This window comes from Sorex fumeus, unplaced genomic scaffold, assembly GCF_029834395.1.
Source record: "Sorex fumeus unplaced genomic scaffold, SorFum_2.1 ptg000046l, whole genome shotgun sequence".
NCBI classification, from domain to species: domain Eukaryota; kingdom Metazoa; phylum Chordata; class Mammalia; order Eulipotyphla; family Soricidae; genus Sorex; species Sorex fumeus.
The window spans coordinates 11065269-11084295 of NW_026606103.1; positions in this window are offsets into that span (position 1 = coordinate 11065269).

The window sequence follows — 19027 nt, forward strand, 5'->3', positions numbered from 1 at the left end:
CAGAGCCAGAAGTAAGCCGTGAGCACCGCCAGGGGAAGTACCTCTATCAAAAGGGGGAAAAAAAAAAGATGAAATGGAAGTTTGGAGAAATTCTCTTTTATACATACAGCAAAGATTTCTAAAGGCTCATGAGTGATCCAGAAAGGAGAAGGGATCGCAATAATGTGGCGATGCTGTTTGACACCAGAGTATGTGTTCATCTGAATCCGTGTTCTACATCAGTTTTCAACTCCTACATACCAAAGGACAAGGCTCAAAATGTGACCCTCACGTTATTATTAGGAATAAATGGGAGCTTAATTAAATAGAAACAAAGGCATGCCTATTAAGGGTCAGGATGCGATCATGATCACGATCATCCTGTTGTTTGTCGATTGCCTCAAGCAGGCACCAGTAACGTCTCCTTTTTCCTAGCCCTGAGTTTTTAAAAGAGACATATTCAATGCTCTTTAAGGGCTAGGAGAATGAGACCTATCATTGTCACTGGTATATGGCATATTGAGTACAATATGGGAAGTTTGCCAGACTCTGCCGTCCGGGCAGGATACTTTCGGTAGCCTGCCGGGTTCTCCAAAGTAAAAATGAGATAATAAGATGTCGCGTGGCTGCGAATGTGACCACGTGCTTCCGGGAGCTGGGTTTTATAGTCTCTGGGTCTTGGCCATTGATGGGAACCACCTGGCACTGGCAGTAGCTGGTGGGTGTAACGCCTACCTACTGAAAGTTGGGGGATCTGAGTGGAGAAGGCCCAGTTCCGATCTGAACAGTCTTGGAGATCTCAGCCCCAGGACCCACATGCCTGGGTTCCTCTGCCGGTTCCTTCATGCATGAGGCTTGTCCGGATGTGAGGAGAGTGGTCTCAGCAAGGCTGTGGCTGGTTCTGGAGGTTCTTGGCTGCCAAGGCTCTGCTTGGGGCAGGGAGGGAAACTCAACCTGTCCCCCTCCAAAAGGCCCCGGTGAGGACAGCAAGGCACGAGGGCAGGAGACTCTGACAGGTCAGGATACATTAGCCAAAAATGAAGGCCACCACAGAGTAAGCTTCAGAGTAAGGTGGAGTTTCCATTTTTCTGTCAACACTGTTGCCTCAACATATAGGAAAATGCCAAGAATACACAGCTCACTTAAAGATTTGTTGAATGCAATAAATATTTTTTGAATCCAGTGTTATACATTGTGTTATATATCACAGGAATGTATACTAATCCCGTCCCTGCCCAATATAGTAATGGCAGCTTACAGACGGCAGGGTTGAATTACCGACACCACCACTACACGGGGCAAAATAGTCAGTGTTTTTTCTGTTTCTTTTACATGCCAAATGACCTGCATCAAAATAATTTGAAAAAGACCTCAAGTGAGAAAACAATACTGAAACCAACAAGATGAAGTGCAATTTATATAAATCTCTGACATAGGCTGGGAAAAGTCAAATATATGATTTCAGCACAAAAATCTGGCATCCTGGGGAATACTGGGGATTTAGGTGGTGGAAAATGTGCACTGGTGGAGATATGGGTGTTTGATGATTATATGACCAAAGCTTAAACATGAAAGCTTTGTAACTGTATCTCACGATGTATCAAAAGGGGGGGGAGAATAATAATAAAATAATAAAATTAAATTAAAATTCAAAATAGAATTTAAAAAGTAATATGTAATTCATGCCCAGTTCAATCAGCTTAATCAATGGCTGAATAAATAGCAGTACCCCTACATTATTAAATAAATAAATAAGAATAAAAATGATAACAACCAGCATTGACTATAGAGGAAAGCATTTTTTCCTCGTGGAGGACAATAGTCTTCAAATAAATAATTTTTCTTGGTTTGGGGCACACCTAAAAGACAAACAAGGGCTAATGAGCAGAATGATTAAAAGACTTTAGAATAGCTTCACATAATCTAGATGTGTTGGAAAAAAATTTTTTGGCTTTTTGGGTCACACCTGGCGATGCACAGGGGTTACTCCTGGCTCTGCACTCAGGAATTACCCCTGGTGGTGCTCAGGGGACCATATGGGATACTGGGAATCAAACTCAGGTCGGCCGTGTGCAAGGCAAACGCCCTACCCACTGTGCTATTGCTCCAGTCCCAGGATATGTTGGAAATTTTTATCAGCTGTCTTGGGAACAGCAGACTTCTTATTAAAAGAAAAGAAAGGAAAGGAGAGATAGATCAAAGAGGTGAGTGCCCATAGGGACGTGTCTCTAAAGCCCCAAAATGATGGGATGGGAAACACTGAAGAGATGCTACAAACCTAATAACAACAGATAAGGCAAATGCCTTGCAGACAGCTGACCAGGATTGATCCCCAGTCCCCTGAGCACCACCAGGAGTAACTCCTGAGTGCAATCATGAGAAAGCCCTGAGCATCGCTGGGTAGAGCCCCCAGCCCCCTCAAAAGGAGTCAGGAGCAAACCCTAACCATCTCTAGGTATACTCCCCACCTACCCCTTCAAACATAGAGACAAATGCGGATTTCTTTGTATTGAGCACCTACTATGTGCCAGGCAAGGGCCTAATTCTATGCAATCTCATTTTCATTTCACATTATCCCTCTCAGAAAAGCAATTATTAATAGATATTTCTTATATTCAACTCCATCAATCTGTAAAGAGGGAGTTCATTTTTTAAGTTAAAGCAAGAGATCAAATGATAAACGATAAAATGATACAAATATTCGTTAAATATTTAATTTTAACTTAATACATACAAATGTTACTTTATTCTCCACCTCTGGTATTGACCTTTCCATGAAGACAGATCTGCTGATTGAATCCATCTGATCTTTTTTTTCAGAAACTCTACCTCAATCATTTCCAGGTTCCCATTCTTTAAAGTGGAATAAGGGCTCTGAGTCTCTTTAAAAGCAATTTAAGGGGGCTGGAGCAATAGCACAGCGGGTAGGGCGTTTGCCTTGCACGCAGCCAACATGGCCAACACAGGTTTGATTCCCAGCATCCCATATGGTCCCCTGAGCACTGCCAGGAGTGATTCCTGAGTGCATGAGCCAGGAGTAACCCCTGAGTACCGCCGGGTGTGACCCAAAAAGCAAAAAATAAATAAATAAAAATAAAAAATAAAAGCAATGTAAATTAAGGCTGGAGAGAGAGTACGGGGGTTAAAGCACTTCTTTACAGACTGTTGACCCTTTCACCACATACAATTTCCCTGAGCAGCACCAGGGGAGACTCCTGAGCACAAGGCCAGGCACAGAGCCATGAGCACGGCCAGATGTGGCCCCAAAACCCAAAAGGGGAGGCCAAAAGCAATTTGAATGATAGAATCTTTGCCATTTGTTTATCACTTTCCTGAGATCTTTACAACAATTTCTCTCTATATCTAATTCAATAAAAGTCAGTTTTACCCTATGATTCCACTGATTGATTTCTGGATTTCAAAGAAATTAAATTACTATCTTGAAGAAATATCTTGAAGATCATCTACAACAATCAAGGCGAAGAAACAACCTAGTGTCCTCCATCCAACCTCTTCATCCACTGATCAGTAGATGAAGAGGTTGCATGTAATATATATGTATAACACACACATGTCTGTGTGATAAAATATTATTCAACCATAAGAAAAAAATATAATCATGACCTTTGCCATCATGATGGAATTTGAGTACATTTAGCTAATTGAAACATCAGAGAAAGACTAAAACTAGGATTTCACCTAAATGTTTCATCTGAAGAAGTCAAACTCATAAAAATACTATAGAATGGTGGCTGCCCGGGGCTGGGAGGAGAGTGGGGGGATTTGGATTACAGGGTACAAACTTCCACTTATAAGAGTAATTAATTCTAGGGGTCACAGAGAAAGAGCACAGTGGATTGGGCACTCACCTTACACATTTCCGACAAGAGTTTGATCGCTGGCATCCCATATGGTCCTCAGAGACCACTGGGAGTGATTCCCAAGCAGCACGGCCAGGTATGCCACCGTCTCCCTCAAAAAAATGATTAATAAATTGTGTGCATAAAATGTGCAACATACTAACTATAGTTAGCAAAACCGTGCTATATACCCACACATTGTTCCAACAGCAGATCTTTAATGCGGCTCCATGGGGTGATGAGATGCCACATCTTTGTAGCAATCACTTCAGGTCATTGCACAGCACACTTTAAGCTATAGTACCTCAGTAATTCCCAAACAGGGAGGCTAGTTCTAATTTACTTCTATTTAACTCCCTCGTGCCAAGTCCTTGTATTACATTCAACCATTTCAGAGAACTCAGACACAATTCTATATTACCTTGACTTGTAATTTTCCTTTATTTACATAATACCGATAAAATCATGTGGTCATACTATTGAGTAGAACTGGAGGGGACAATTGGAGGGACAACAGGATCATGGCTAGGCTGCCCTCAACTTCTGCTTATGTCCCTGAGTGGCCCCAAGAATGTCTCTAAGTGAACAGTGCCTCATGGACACCAACAGTTTCCTGAGAATAGAGAGAGGAGCACGGGAAAGGTTGTTCAATGAAGATCCAGTTGGCAGACCTCCACTCCTGACGGTGCCACCGAGCCCTGACTTCAAGAAAGATAAACCCGTAAGGGTCAGAGAGCTGGGAGCCTCTCTCCTCCCAGTCTACGCTAAAGACACTAGGCGAGTCAGGAACGGTTTGAGAAATGCTAAATATGTCCTGTCCTTCTGCGGGAAGGGCAGGCTACTGAAGCATCTCCAAGTGTCACCAACTCTGCCAGGAACTCTCACTGTTCTTGGGACTCTGTGCATCTTGGGGCCATGAAGTCATGGCTGTGTTTATCTGTCGCCTTGGTGTGTCTCTGCAGCATGTGCTATTGGACAGCAGCAGAGTCTAAACATCAAATAGAAAACAATGTCTTTTAAAACACTCTTTATTTTATTTGAGGCAGCACAATTCCCAATACTATTAATGACGGTTTCATGCACCCAGCGGTCCAGCATCACCCCCTCCCCAGAGCGTCTGCTGCCCTGCACCCTGGCCTGAGTGTTCCCACAGCCTAACTCCCCCCATCCCCCACCCGCCCTCACACGCCCATGTTAAGACCAGTTCTCAGGTTATCTTACCACTAGCCATTTGCTATCCCCTTACTATTTTTTGTCCTATCTCTCATATGAGAGAGGTTACTCTGTCTCCTGAATAACTTCACTCAGCAAGATGCTGTTAAATCAGGAAATCAACATAAAACACAAGCAGGAAATTAACACACACAGAGGAAAGCGAATTCACAGTGCCCTGTTCCCAGAATAAAAGGAACTTGCAGCACCTGTAATTACACCATGACTGAGCTGTGGCTGGGACAGGATGCACCCTTTGCTACCTGCTATTCTTTCTTGCTACTCCAACCTGCGTGCTTGCTTGCTTATTGGAATTCCAAGATATGGTTTAGCCATATAAGTCCCTCCCTTTTTTTTTCTCTCAGGACTGCCTCTCTCATCCAGTCTGTACAAGGGAGAGCAGTTCCTGGCCAGCTAATAAACACTCCTTAATCTGAGATAAAACTTTGCTGAATATTTTGGGGAAGGCTGCCTAGCCTATAACAGTGCTCCCCAGATCATCGCCATGGTGGCAAATTGCATGATGGTGCTGTTGGTGGAGGTTCCCCAGAGGGCTTATAGCAACCCGGAGAAGAGAGGTGGGCAGCCTTCAGGAGAAAATGCACCAGCAGTACTGGCTACTGAGTTAGTTTATATACACTTTCTCAAAGCTGCCTCATCCTCCACCCCATTGCTGGGGTGGTTGCCAGGGGAGAGTTTGAGGCAGTTGATGGTCTTTGGATATTCTTTTAGTGGCTTTGTTCCAGCACTGGAGCTTTTATTTCCAAGTTTGACAAGTTTTTGACAAAACAGAAAAGCTCAGGAATCCTCCTGCACTCCCCTGTTGACTCTCTGGGGTGGGGGGGATTTTGTGTCGAAGGATTCTGTGCCTTTGGATTGGTTCAGCTTCAGATGCATTTTGTCCAGCACACATTACCAGAGTTCCCTCTATAACTGTTTCATGTTTTTCTAATAGAAAAAAAGGGATTGCATTGTGTATAGATACACCATAATTTTTTTGAGATAACTTTAGAGAAATTTGAGTATAGATTGGAAATTAGATGATACTAATAACAGCATGTGAATTATTATGATGGAAGATACCACATGTAGAGAAGAAATTTGATGATTTGCTTAAAACATTTCAAAAGAGGAAATATTTCAACCAACTGAAATAGCTTTGGCAAAATTTGAAAAATTATTGAACTTAGGTATTAGATAAATAAAAAAACATACTATTTACTTTTATATATAGTTAGATCTTTGTGTCTGTGGCGAAAAAATTTAAAGTCTAAAGCTGACGTTCCAGTGGCTGTGAGATCCTTGTAGCCAACGGGAAGGCTTCAACCCATGTGAGAATCTGCTTCCTTCCCTCAAAGTCCTACATCACTTGCCTGTCCAGGCATTCAAGTTTAGACCCTGTGCGTCTCACACATACCCCTTCCGCAGTCACACAGTTACACAGTTTATCATGGAACACTTAAAGGTGGTGGTGGGGTCGAGTGTCTGCCAGGAGCTCTCTAGACTTTGCAGAATTCTGGCCTGCAACTGACCCCACAAGGGCCAGAGGTGGTGGGCAGGGAGCCTGTGTGTGTCCAGGCCCAGGGCCCCGAAGCCTGGAAGGGCGGAGGGGCCACCGCTTTCCCGGGCGTCCAGAGCTCGCTGCCTCGCTTGCTGCCAGCCTGGGCTGCCAGGGAGACTTCCCAGTGAGAGATGCTCAGAAAAGACTGGTATGTGGGGGACGAAACAGCGCCCGGATTCTCCCAAAGCTGGGCACCCTGTAGATTCTAGGCTCTTGCCTTTCCAGCCACTCCCCGCCCCTGACCCCGCCCAGCCCACCCTGGGTCCCCCATCCCGCACACCCTGGTCTCCCAGTTCAGCCCACCCTGGGGTTCCCCATCCAGGCCACCGTGGGTCCCCGGTCCAGCCCACCCTGGGGTCCCCCACCACGCACACCCTGGGGTCCCCCGTCCAGCCCGGCTTCTCCTCTCTCTGCAGTCCTGACACCCCCCTCGTTCCGGGGCTTAGCAGAGAGACGTTGAGTCGACAAGAGGACGCGGAGGGGCGGGATGTCTGTGACAGACGTGATTCCCCTCTCGGGACCCTATTTTGGATCCTAGCGGAAGGGACGCAGGACTCCAGGTGCCGCTGCTGGTCACAGGGAAGTAGCGCCACCCCGTGGTCCTAGTCGGACATCACACCTGCCTCCGCCCCCGCCACACAGCTCCTCTTCCCTCTTTACCTGTCGGGGTCTGGGAGTCAGGTACAGAGGCGGTGCAGAGGAAGGATGGAGCAGAGTGTCCGGGCCACAGGGGCAGCAGCACTGACATCAAGAAACTCGGACCACGTGTTATTGTCCTTAGGTGTCAGCCTTATAACATGAGGCTGACACCTAAGGACAGTAAATTCAAGGGATAGATAGATTGCTCCATAGTTGGAAGCCTGCCTCATGAGCAAAGGGGAGAAGGCAGCTGGAATAGAGAAGGGATCACTAAGAAAAAGATGGCTGGAGGAACTGGTCAGGATGGGAGATGTGTGCAGAAAGTAGGTAAAGGACCAAACATGATAACCTCTCAGGGTCTGTGTTGCAAGCCATAGTGCCCCAAAGTATGGAGACACTATGGGGAATCATATCTGCAATGGAGGCAGAGGGAGGGTGGGAAAGGGGTTTTATTCCAGGGATATTGGTGGTGGGGAATGTGCACTGGTGGAGGGATGGGTGTTTGATCATTGTGTGACTGTAACCCAAACATGGAAGCTTGTAACTATCTCACGGTGATGTAATAAAATTAATAAAAAGAAATAAAAAGAAACTCCAACCACAATGATCAAACTGAGAAAGGTGTCTGTGAAGAGGACAGGCTGGGGAGTCTGGGAGAGACCTGGGGACACTGAGGGAGTTAACACTGGCGATGGGATCAATGCTGAGCATTGTATGTCTAAAGCTCAGCTATGAAGGACCTTGGAAATCACAGTGATGTAGTTTCAACAGAGAAATAAGGAGACTAACCAAAAAGTCCAAATATTATTTATGTCTAACAACAACAGCGACAAAAATATATCAACAGAAACATAGTTCATGTGACACAAATGTCCGAGGCCCAAGGTCTTTACCATGTGTATTTTGTGAACCAAGCACCTTGGCTGACAAGTTTCTGGCATAGCTGTAGAAGTGCCTAAATGCACACTCGGACTTTGTTCCACAGAGTGGAGTTCCAATCGATGGCGTGCAGACTTTGCGTCACATTTGTGTCACATGTGGGGATCACAAGCATTCTGAGTGGATGTGCCTGTCTGTGTACACCTCACACACCCGCTTCCTCCCAGAATCACAGACATTCTGAAGCAATGCGCCCTATCCACAGCCTCACTCGCCCACTTTCTCCTGCAACTGATGAAGCCCCACTACTCAGCTAGGGCAGGAGAAGCCAGGAGAGGTGAGACACGGGGCGTCAGCCCCACGACCTTCCTGCTCCCACAGTCCAGCAGGTTAGAGCTGTCCTGAACCCTGGCACTCACCTTTCTCCTCTGATGGAGGACGCAGAGAAATGGGGGCTCCCCTGGGACACAAAGCCTGAGAGACTTGGCTGGCTCCACATCCTCTTCCTTCCATGCATGACATTTCCCCAGGGTCATCTCCTCCTCCCTGTCAAAGGGCCCCTGTTCCCAGTGTTGCCAAAAGTCTGGGCCACCCTAGCAACACCCGTGCCTCCAGCTAACTGAGTCCCTGAGCACCAGCCCAGGGGCAAGGAGGTGCCGGCTGCCCTCAGTCCAGCAGGTTCTGCAGGCGTCTGGGTTCACACACACACACACACACACACACACACACACACACACACACACATAGACACACACACGCACAGAGGGCAAGACCATACCAGTTCTAAAGTGGGTGAGTGAGGAAACCAGAAAAAGTGCTTCTGGGGGCTTTACTGTCCCTCCCAGCTGTGAAAGTACACTGTGCAGAGCAATGAACCAGTTAGGCTACAAAACACAAGGTAAAATGTAATGAGAGAACTTGAGGAGGGCCTTAAATTAGAAACTTTCCAATATGGACTGACTATGGTATAATTTTTTTGCTATAAAACGTTTTTGCTATATTCATTTGCTAAAATATTTTATTAGTTCATATAATGTTGTGACTATCACACACTTATTTTGGTGAACTGTGTTGACTTGTTTTATGCTTCCTTTAACATAATACTAACTTGAAGATTATGGGGCAAATATTTATATGTCTATCTTTCTTTACTGATAGTTTTATACTATATAAGTTATGCAACAAACAAAAAAGTTTGAACCTTCCAGATACCTAAATAGCTAATTTTTAAAAATCTGTTAAGAAGTCATCATTCATTTTTGATGATGTGAAAATGGAACTAAAGGTGTTTGGCAGTACCTAAGTTTAAGAAGTAATCATGTGGGTTAGAGCTAGTACTGAGGTGAGGTGCTTGCCTTGCATGCAACAGACTCCAGTTCAATCCCCAGCATCCCCTGAGCACTGCCATGAGCATCACTGTATGTAGTTCAAAAAAAAGGATGAATTAAAAAGAAAGAAAAGAAAAACAAATAATCATATAATTACATTTTAGAAAAATGTATTTGGACAGGAAGGACAGGACATAATTCTGAAACATTTGCACTTATACCTGAAAGGTGAGAGCTAGCACATCACCCTTTCCTTTCAGAGGGGGAAACTGAGGCTTGGGAGCTAAGTGGCTCCCACAAGTCCCTTTCACTCAGCCACACATCTTTTCCTGGGATGTTGACTGAGGACCAGGATCACCAGATTCTCTTTCTTAGCCAGAATTTATGAAGATAGCCATACTTTCTCAAAGCCTTATTCCCTATATAAGGAGACATCTATGATGAAACAATTTCCAAAACAACCCCTCCCCTAGCCATAAAGCTGGTCATGAAGTAGGCGTGAGTCAATACACAGTTGGCAGTGTCCTAGGCTGAAGCAGCTGGCCCCAGCGTCCTGGACTTAATTCTAGTGAGACCCTCTCTCTGCCATGTAGTTTGCCTCACAGCTGGGTGCCACCAGCATATCTAGGCCACAGTGAGGGCAAGTTTCCTTGTCATCCAACTGACTCATCCTTCCAAGTAATTGGCTTCTGAATATATTGAGGAAGTGGTGCTTGCTTTTCATTTGTTATTTGTTTGGGCCACACTTGGGAGCTCTCAAGAGCCTGACTCGGCTCTATGCTCAGGGATGACTCCTAGAAGTGCTCAAGGACCCTATGGAGTGCCAGGAACCAAAGCCAGTTGGCCATGTGCAAGGAAAATGCCCTCCCCACTGCCTCCTGCTCTGGCCCAGTAGTGAATCTATTTGAACTATCCAGAAGTCCTTCCATGAAACTGAGAATAATCCTCTAGGCCCCTTCCCCTCCAGAGCAGGAGAGTGACCAGGGCAGGGCCACAGCAGTCTCCCATATCACCCACAAACCCTGGTTTCCACCAGGCCAGTGTTGTCCTGTTGACAGTGACAGACTGAGGACATTTAATCCCTGCTGTGGCCTGTCTGAAACTAAGATGTGTGCTGGCAAGCTCGCAAGGAGGCAGTTCACCCCATCCTGACTGAAGGCATGTAAGAAAACAGCCCAGAACAGTGCAGGAACTGGTCTGCTCCTTCCTCCATGGACTCCCCTCTATTTCCCTCTCAGACTCAACCCTGCCTTCGCCCCAGGTGTTCACTCCCAGCCTGTCTCCTGGTCTCACATTCAGCGCCAATGACACCTGCTCATCTGGGTCCCCGGTGAGTTTGTGGAAGCAAGTGGCAGAGGGTTCCCAAGTGGCTCACCCTAAAAATACACAAATATTTTTGACAAAAAAAAAGAAGAAAAAGAGAGAGAAAGGAGAAAATATGGAGAGAGGAAGGAAGAAAGGGAGGGAGGGAAGGAGGAGAGTGAAAAAGGAGGAAAGGAAGGAAGAAATGCACCCTGCCATACTCTGGGAGGAGCCAGAGTCAGAGTTTCAGAAGACTCCAGTTTCCAGTCTTTTAAGGTACTGCATCGCTCTCCCTCCCCTCTGAGGAGGCCAGAGCGACCCCCACAAGACAAGGGGCCAACTGGGTGCAGGTCCCTGCTGCCCACAGGTGGGGTCTGGGAAGGGAAATCTTGCTGGCAGTAGAGACGAGGGGACACAGCCTCCCTCCCCCACACACACACCACTCTCAGCTCTGTGTTCTCTCAATGAAGTGACTGTTCTCACACAGTGACTCTGCTTCCACGTGGCTTGCCACCTGCATCACTCTTTTTAAATTTTCCCTCCTGAAATGACGGGGTGCCATTGGAATGAGTTGTACACGGAGCCATCATTAACAGCTTTGTAAAGGTCATGCTCCATAAAGATTGGAAAAGACCAAAATTAAGTAAAATAAACTTGTCCCTCCTGAAGAGACACCCCCAATAACACCCAGAGGTCAGCGGGACTCTCCTTCCTCCACGCCCAGCAACCCACTCTCCCTGAGAGGAACTGCCCTGCTGAGCACCTGCTGTCCCCAGGCAGCCTAGGTGCACGGTGACTCCTGCATCAGGTGCTGACAGGCAGCAGGGCCTGGCAGGGCGTGTGACCCCATTCCCAGGCACTGAATGCTGAGTCACAGGAGTGCACCCCATGAAAAGCCCGCCCCAGGCCATGCCTGAGCTTGTCTTAGCGTTCCACCTGTCTCCTTCCATCCCTACTGCACACTACTCCCAGTGAAGAACAAAGTTGGGAGGATCCTCCCAGGATAGGAGATGCATGCTGAAAGTAGGCTATACACTGGACATGATTGTCACTCAATGCCTCTTTTGCAAACCTCAGCACCCAAAGGAGAGAGAACAAAAGGGAATGCCCTGCCACAGAGGCGGGATGGGGTGAGGGGGTGGGAGGGCTACTGGGATCATTGGTGGTGGAGGATGGGCACTGGTGGAGAGATGGGTACTTGATCATTGTATAACTGAAACCCAAGCACAAAAATTTGTAAGTCTACAACTGTACCTCATGGTGTTTCACTAATAAAAACTGAAAAAAAGAAAAGAAAAAGCTTTAAAGGTCTAAACAGAGAATTTTACAGTGTGCTAGTTTGTAACAGAGGGCCTATGAAATCTGCTACTCGGATCAAGTGAGTCTCTACTCGATGGAACTGGAGAATTCTGCTCCCACCTCTGACCCCACATTCTCACCTTAGTGTACAGCTCTGCTAGTCACCCAAGCATCCACTCTTTCTTGCTGAGAAAACTGCAGTGACTGAGTTTTGCTCTGGGAGGGGGTCTCTATTCTCATTGTCTGATGCACAAGATCTGACTTCTAGACCTTTCCTGCATCTATCCCATGAAAACTCTTCCACATGGTGTGGCTAGAGGCGCTTAAGACTTGAGAGCTGTCTTTGGCTGTACTTACGGATAAACTCTTATGAATGAATTTGCATTAGCTTGCTAATACATCACAAATCACAAATCATCCTGTTAATCATCAATTGCCTCGAGCAGGGCCCAGTAACGTCTCCTTCATCCTAGCCCGGAGATTATATTCAAGGCTCTTTAGGAAAATGAAACCCATCATTGTTACTGGTATTTGGCATATTGGGTACGCCACGGGGAGTTTGCCAGACTCTTCCCTGTGGGCAAGCTACATTCGGTAGCCTGCCAGTTTGTCCAAAGTAGGAATGAGATAATAAGATGTCATAATAGGATGTCGCATGGCTGCAAATGCGGCCGCGCGGTTCCGGGAGCTGGTTTTTATAGTCTCTGAGTCTTGCTAGTACATATTTGTTTAATATTTGTCAAAGTGAAGCAGTACATATTTGTTCAATATCTATGTGGAACAAACTTTGATCTGTGTCCATTCTAGTATTTTCATCTATACCATGATCTCCCAAAAATATCTCCACAAATATCTCCCATCTTTATGCCTTGCACACAAAACTTAATGTTTTCAGCATGAGAAGAAAGATACAAAAACAGGTCTCTATGGCGTCATGTCCCTAAAGGAAATGCTTATAAGTCTAGAGTTTAGGGAAAGAACATCTGCCTGGTAAGAAGCAATACAAGATTGAAGTTTCCATAATTTCAAGGAATAAATTAGTGGTGCTTTCCATATCTTTTGAACTCCAGAAAAGTTCTTCTGGGAGCAGAGCATGAATGGGCAATGCTGCCTCTTGCTGTCTGTCTTGTTCATTTGTCCGATATCCAGGAGCAAGTCCTGACAGGGTAACAGACACACTGATCATGGACCTGAGGAATCAGCGCCCCGCAAACCCAAGCACAGCTCTGCCTCCAGGGGACTCTCTTCCAAACTTCCTCAGGCTTGCCACCAGGTCTGCTCTGCTTACTGCACTTTTTTTTTTATTAGTGAAACACCATGAGGTACAGTTGTAGACTTACAAATTTTTGTGCTTGGGTCTCAGTTATACAATGATCAAGTACCCATCCCTCCACCAATGCCCATTTTCCAACACCATGGATCCCAGTATCCCTCCCACCCCCCATCTCCCCATCCCACCCTGACTCTGTGGCAGGACATTCCCTTTTGTTCTCTCTCCTTTTGGGTGTTGTAGTTTACAAAAGAGAGGCATTGAGTGGCAACCGTGTTTGGTCTATAGTCTACTTTCAGCATGCTTCTCCCATCCTGGGAGGACCCTCCCAATACCCTTTATTTGGTGCTCCCTTCTCTATCTGAGCTCCCTTTTCCCCTTGCATGTGTGTCTGACCTCCAAGCCATGGAGCAAAATTCCTGGTGCTAATCTCGACCACTCTTGGGTGTTAGTCTCCTATTTTGTTACTTAGTGTTCCCCAGATGAATGCTTACTGTACTTCTGAGCAGTTTTTATGAGAACACAGGGTGGTCCATGTCACAGAGGACAATGTCACTGTCCCTCCCACAGTTCTTCAGGTTCCTTATGGCATTTCTGTGCTCCAAGTCTTCCTCTGGGGAACCAGGAAGCAATGACCTGTGTCCGTGTCAGGTTGTGTTACTCCAGGCAAACATGGGATCACAGCATGTGCCCACCTTGCAGAGTTCCCTCTAGGTGAGCCTGCATCCGCCACTTGGGGCTTGGTACAATCATCCTGGCTTCCTTCTTCCTCTCTCTCGTGTCCAGGCTCCTCACTGGGCTCCCCAAGAAGGATCTTCTTTATAAAAACTTACCCACACACCCTCATGTTGGGTCAAAAGGCCGCCTGAAAACACACAAAGATAAAGTCAGATATAGTTGAGGCTTCCATAATGCCATCAGTGCAGGCACTACCTGGTGATGACTGTCTTGGTGTCCTGCTGTTTGCTGGTCCCAGCAGGACACGGTCTGTTCTGTGAAGGCTGGCACCAAGTGCACTCTAGCCCTTCACTGGCCAGTTCCAAAGTGTGTCCTGGAGTGTCACTGGCCGGGGGAGCACAGATGGCTGAGCAGTGGACTCTGCCAGGGCCTTCAGAGAGAAGCTCCACTCTCACAGTGAACACAGTACAGAGACATGTGGAGCCTCAATCTTCCTGAATTTTGCCCAGCCTCCTCGGCTGACAGTGCACGGTAAGACACTGCTTTTTTGCAGCCCTGTGCCAAGGCTAGTAAAATCCTGCTTCAGTCTAGAGGAAGGGACATGCTTCCTCCAAGAGCTGCTGCAGGGCCGGAGCAGACTATTCCTGCCACACACGCATCCAGAGAGAGTAATTTGACTCTAATGCCCTTTTCCCACCACCACCCCACTCCTCTACCAGAAACACACCCATATTTTAGGTCTTCAGATCACAGTGCCTTCAAGTTCTTTTTTGTATTAAAATTAGTACTAGAGGCCACCACTGAGTCGTCCCATATAAGCCCAGTGTCCGGACTGAGATCTCTAGATCTAGTATCACCAAATACTAAGTTTTAACATCACTAATTATATTGGGTGGAGAAGGCCCAGTCATGATTCCCCATCTTCCAGTAGGTAGGCTTCACACCCACCAGCTGCCACCATCGCCAGGTTGGTCCCATCAATAGCCAAGACACAGAGACTATAAAAACCAGCTCCAGGAAGTGCGCAGTCGCATTAGTGGCTGCACAACCCCTTTTTATCTCATTTTTCCTTTGGAGAACCCGGCAGGCTACCGAAAGTATCCTGTCCGCACGGCCGAGTCTGACAAACTTCCTGTGTAGTACTCAATATGCCAAATACCAGTGACAATGATGGGTCTCATTCTCCTAACCCTGAAAGAGCATTGAATATGGTTCTTTTAAAATCTCAGGGCTAGGAAGAAGGAGACATTACTGGTGCCTGCTCAAAGCAATTGACGAACAACAGGATGATCGTGATCCTGATCGTGAATTATATTGGACTGAATCAACAGAATAGTGGATAAGGTGTTTGTGTGCACACAGTCAAACCAAGGTTGATCACTGATACTACAAGCCCTGCCAGGAATTATCCCAAATGAAGAGCCAAGGGTAAGCCCTGAATACCACCAGGTATAGCCCAAGGACAAATAAACAAATAAATAACATTACTAAGCCTGGCAAGCTACCGAGAGTATTCGATATGCCAGACACAGTAACAATAAAGTCTCCAATGGAGACGTTACTGGGCCCGCTCGAGCAAATCGACGATCAACGGGAGGGCCTTTACCTTTACCTTACCTTACTAAGTATAAGGTTAAGTATTAGTTACAAATACAAAGCATTTTTGGCCTCCAGAGGGTCTTTCTAATTTCCCAATGTAGGTTGGTACTCACTGGGACTCCCTCTGGGATAAGTTATGGGGGTTATCATTTCTATTTCTAAAGGAAATTTGCTGGAAAGACTAAAAGATCTTTTGCTAAAATAGCCACCAACTTCGGGGATGGAAAGACAGGATAGCAGGTAAGACTCTTGCTTGCATGTGCTCAACCTGGACCCAATTAACTCAGGCTGCTCTGTCTCTGGCCCCATCTATGAAGAATTTTCTTTTTTTCCTATGATGGTGATTTATTTTATATATTTTTGAAGAATTTCTTGCATTAGATATTTTTCTCAAATTCCATTAATAAATGGTATTTGATGAGTAGTGAAAAAGAAATAAATCTCCATTAGACTTATGTAAGTAGAAAACCAAAGAGCAAGGAGGCAAAAAGAAAGCTGATATAATAGTAGTGACTTGGTCTGTCTTGTTGCTTGCTCAGTTCTTGGAAAGTAGCTAAGGCATTGCTTCTTAATTAATATAAAATGAATAAATATAAAATGAAGAGGGGCAAAGATAGAGGCCATGTCTCAAATCTCCCCACCTAAATCCATAGCCTTTCATATGTGCTACATTTTCAGAAAGATCCCTTCCCTCATCTTCTCAACATTCCATTTTATTTATTTGTTTTTTTTATGGAATCATTGTGAGATACACAGTTGCAAAGTTTTCCATGATTGGGTTTTAGTCATACAATCTTCCAACACCCATCCTTTCACCAAGTGTATATTTCCCACCTCCAATATCCCCAGTTTCCCTCCTGCCATACCTCTCCAAGCCTATGGCAGACACTTCCAACCTTCCTTCTCTCTTTCTCTTTTTCATAAGAGGAATTTTCTTAAGCATCTACTAGGTCCACCATTAATTCAGATGCATTTTCAACAAAAAGATGAAATTGAAATAGAATTTCCTACAATCAAGAGAGTTTTCCTCCTAAGTATGAATAAAAGATAACACACTATGAGTAAAAAATTACAACTTCTATCTAGGGTCAAATGGATTAAAATGGTCTTACTATTGTGGAAAGACACATTTTCCAAGCCAGCTAAGATAATAAAGCCCTTGTTGTTCTTGCAGATTAAGCCACAAAGATGTACCAAATTTGTTGGCCCATTTCCATGGGAAGCAGAATATTTTGTAAGCTTCCTAAGTCACTGAAAAGTCTATGGCTGCTGCTCCTAGTAGTTATACTTTATAACACACAAACATTTGAATTAGTGAATACTGAACAAGTGTTGTTAAAGGAACAGTAGGACTTGATTCCTACAAATCTCTAGACACCTTTTTTTCTAGTTTATCAATACATACCTTGTTGTTTTTAATATTTCTGTTTAAATATGACTTAGGACCAGAGAGATAGTATCACAGGTAAAGCACTTACCTTGCACATGTCCAAACCAGATTCATTCCACAGCACCACACCCTGAGCCCAACCAGGAGTGCTTTCTGGGCACAGACCAAGGAACAATCCCTAAGCACTGCTGTGTGTGGCCCCAAAACAAAAATAAATATGACTTACTTGATATGCATTATTTGTTGCAGGTGAGTGAGTTGATTTCCATCTAAAACACAGTTCCCCATGTGGTTGGCAAATTACGTTGCAGGTGACCTGACTCCTAGTTCTTTGTCAAGTATTGAAGGTGACTTAGATGAAGTGGGGAACAAGAAAAGTAACCTCAAGAAAAAAAGTGCTTTCACCTTTCTGCTCCAGTCTCTCAGACACCAAGGAAATGGTATAGCATAGGACTGGTCAAGTCAATGACCAGCACCAGAGACACAGTTTGGATGCCATCAAACTGCACCTGGTGTTCTTTGTTCTGCACAGTGCAGGAACTGCTTCCCATTGCTTGAGTTCTCAGAGACTTTGAACTCAGGCTGGAGCAAGGAATTGTTCTTTGCAGGAAAGGAAAGTCACCTCAGCACAGACCTTCCAGGGACATCACCTTCTTCTGCAGAAAAGAATTTTAGGAAGAGATGAAATATTGAAATAAAATAGATTTTTTATAAACATACTTATATAAATGTTGGGGGAAATAAAAATATGGTCAAGAGAACACAAGATTCATCAAAGGAGGAAAAGCCAAGAGCACACATCTCTGATTAAGATGTGAGTTGGTCTCCAAGATGAAGAATGAGCCATAAAGTAAATTGCCACTCAATGCCTCTTTTGCAAACCACAACACCCAAAAGGAGAGAGAGAACAAAAGGGAATGTCCTGCCACAGAGTCAGGATGGAATTGGGGGGTTGGGGGGTGAGAGGGATACTGGGACCCGTGGTGGTGGAAAATGGGCACTGGTGGAGGGATGGGTACTTGATCATTGTGTAACTGAAACCCAAGCACAAAAATTTGTAAGTCTACAACTGTACTTCATGGTGTTTCACTAATAAAAATTTTAAAAAAATAAAGTAAAATCAAGGAATTACATACTTCACATTGAGATGTGGCCAATCTCCAGAGCAGAGAATGAGCCCGCCTGTCCTTAGAGAGTTGATTTACAGTTGGCTTTCTTCCCAACTGCCTTGGCCTGAAGTTCTCTGCATACTGAAAAGTTCATCTCTGTGTTGTCACAGGGAACTACCTTGAATTCTTAATGATCCTTTGCAACCTTTTAGAACCTTTAGATTCTCTCAGTCTGTACCCTGCAGTTCCCCATTGTCCTATCCTGAATTTCCTACTTTATAGCCATGGCCCTGTGGTCAGTGAGACTCCTGTACTCAGTACCGTGTCTGAGCACCCAGGCCCTGCCTGAATCTACCGTGTGTCTGAGCACATGCAAGCCCTACCTGATTCTGAAGCCAACATGGGTATATGCAGAGAGAAAGAAAGAGAGAGAGAGAGAGAGAGAGAGAGAGAGAGAGAGAGAAGGAGTGAGAGAGAGGGAGTGGGAGAGGGAGGGAAAAGAGAGAAAGGAAGAAGTGAGGGAGGAAGATAGAGAGAGAAAGAGTGAATGGATGCAGAAGGGAATGGGAAAAAGAGGGAGAGGGGAAGAAGAGAGAGGAAGAGGAAGGGAGAAAGAGAGGAGGGAGTGAGGGAGGGATATAGAGAGTGAAAGGGAAGGAGTGGGAGAGGGAGAGGGAGAGGGGAAGAGAGAGAGGTGGCGGGGCTAAGGGTGGGAGGGACACCTACTTAGGGACTTCCTTTTACCTGTTGCCAGATACCAGCCCAGATAATACCAGATAATCAAATATCTATTTTGATTGGATACCTTCTATGTGGGTGAGATTTTTTTTTCATGAAAATAAAGTCTTTATTTTCAGTTATTACCCACCAAGAAGAGAAAGTTAGGTTCACAGTTTTAGCTCTTGACACAAAAGTGAACTAG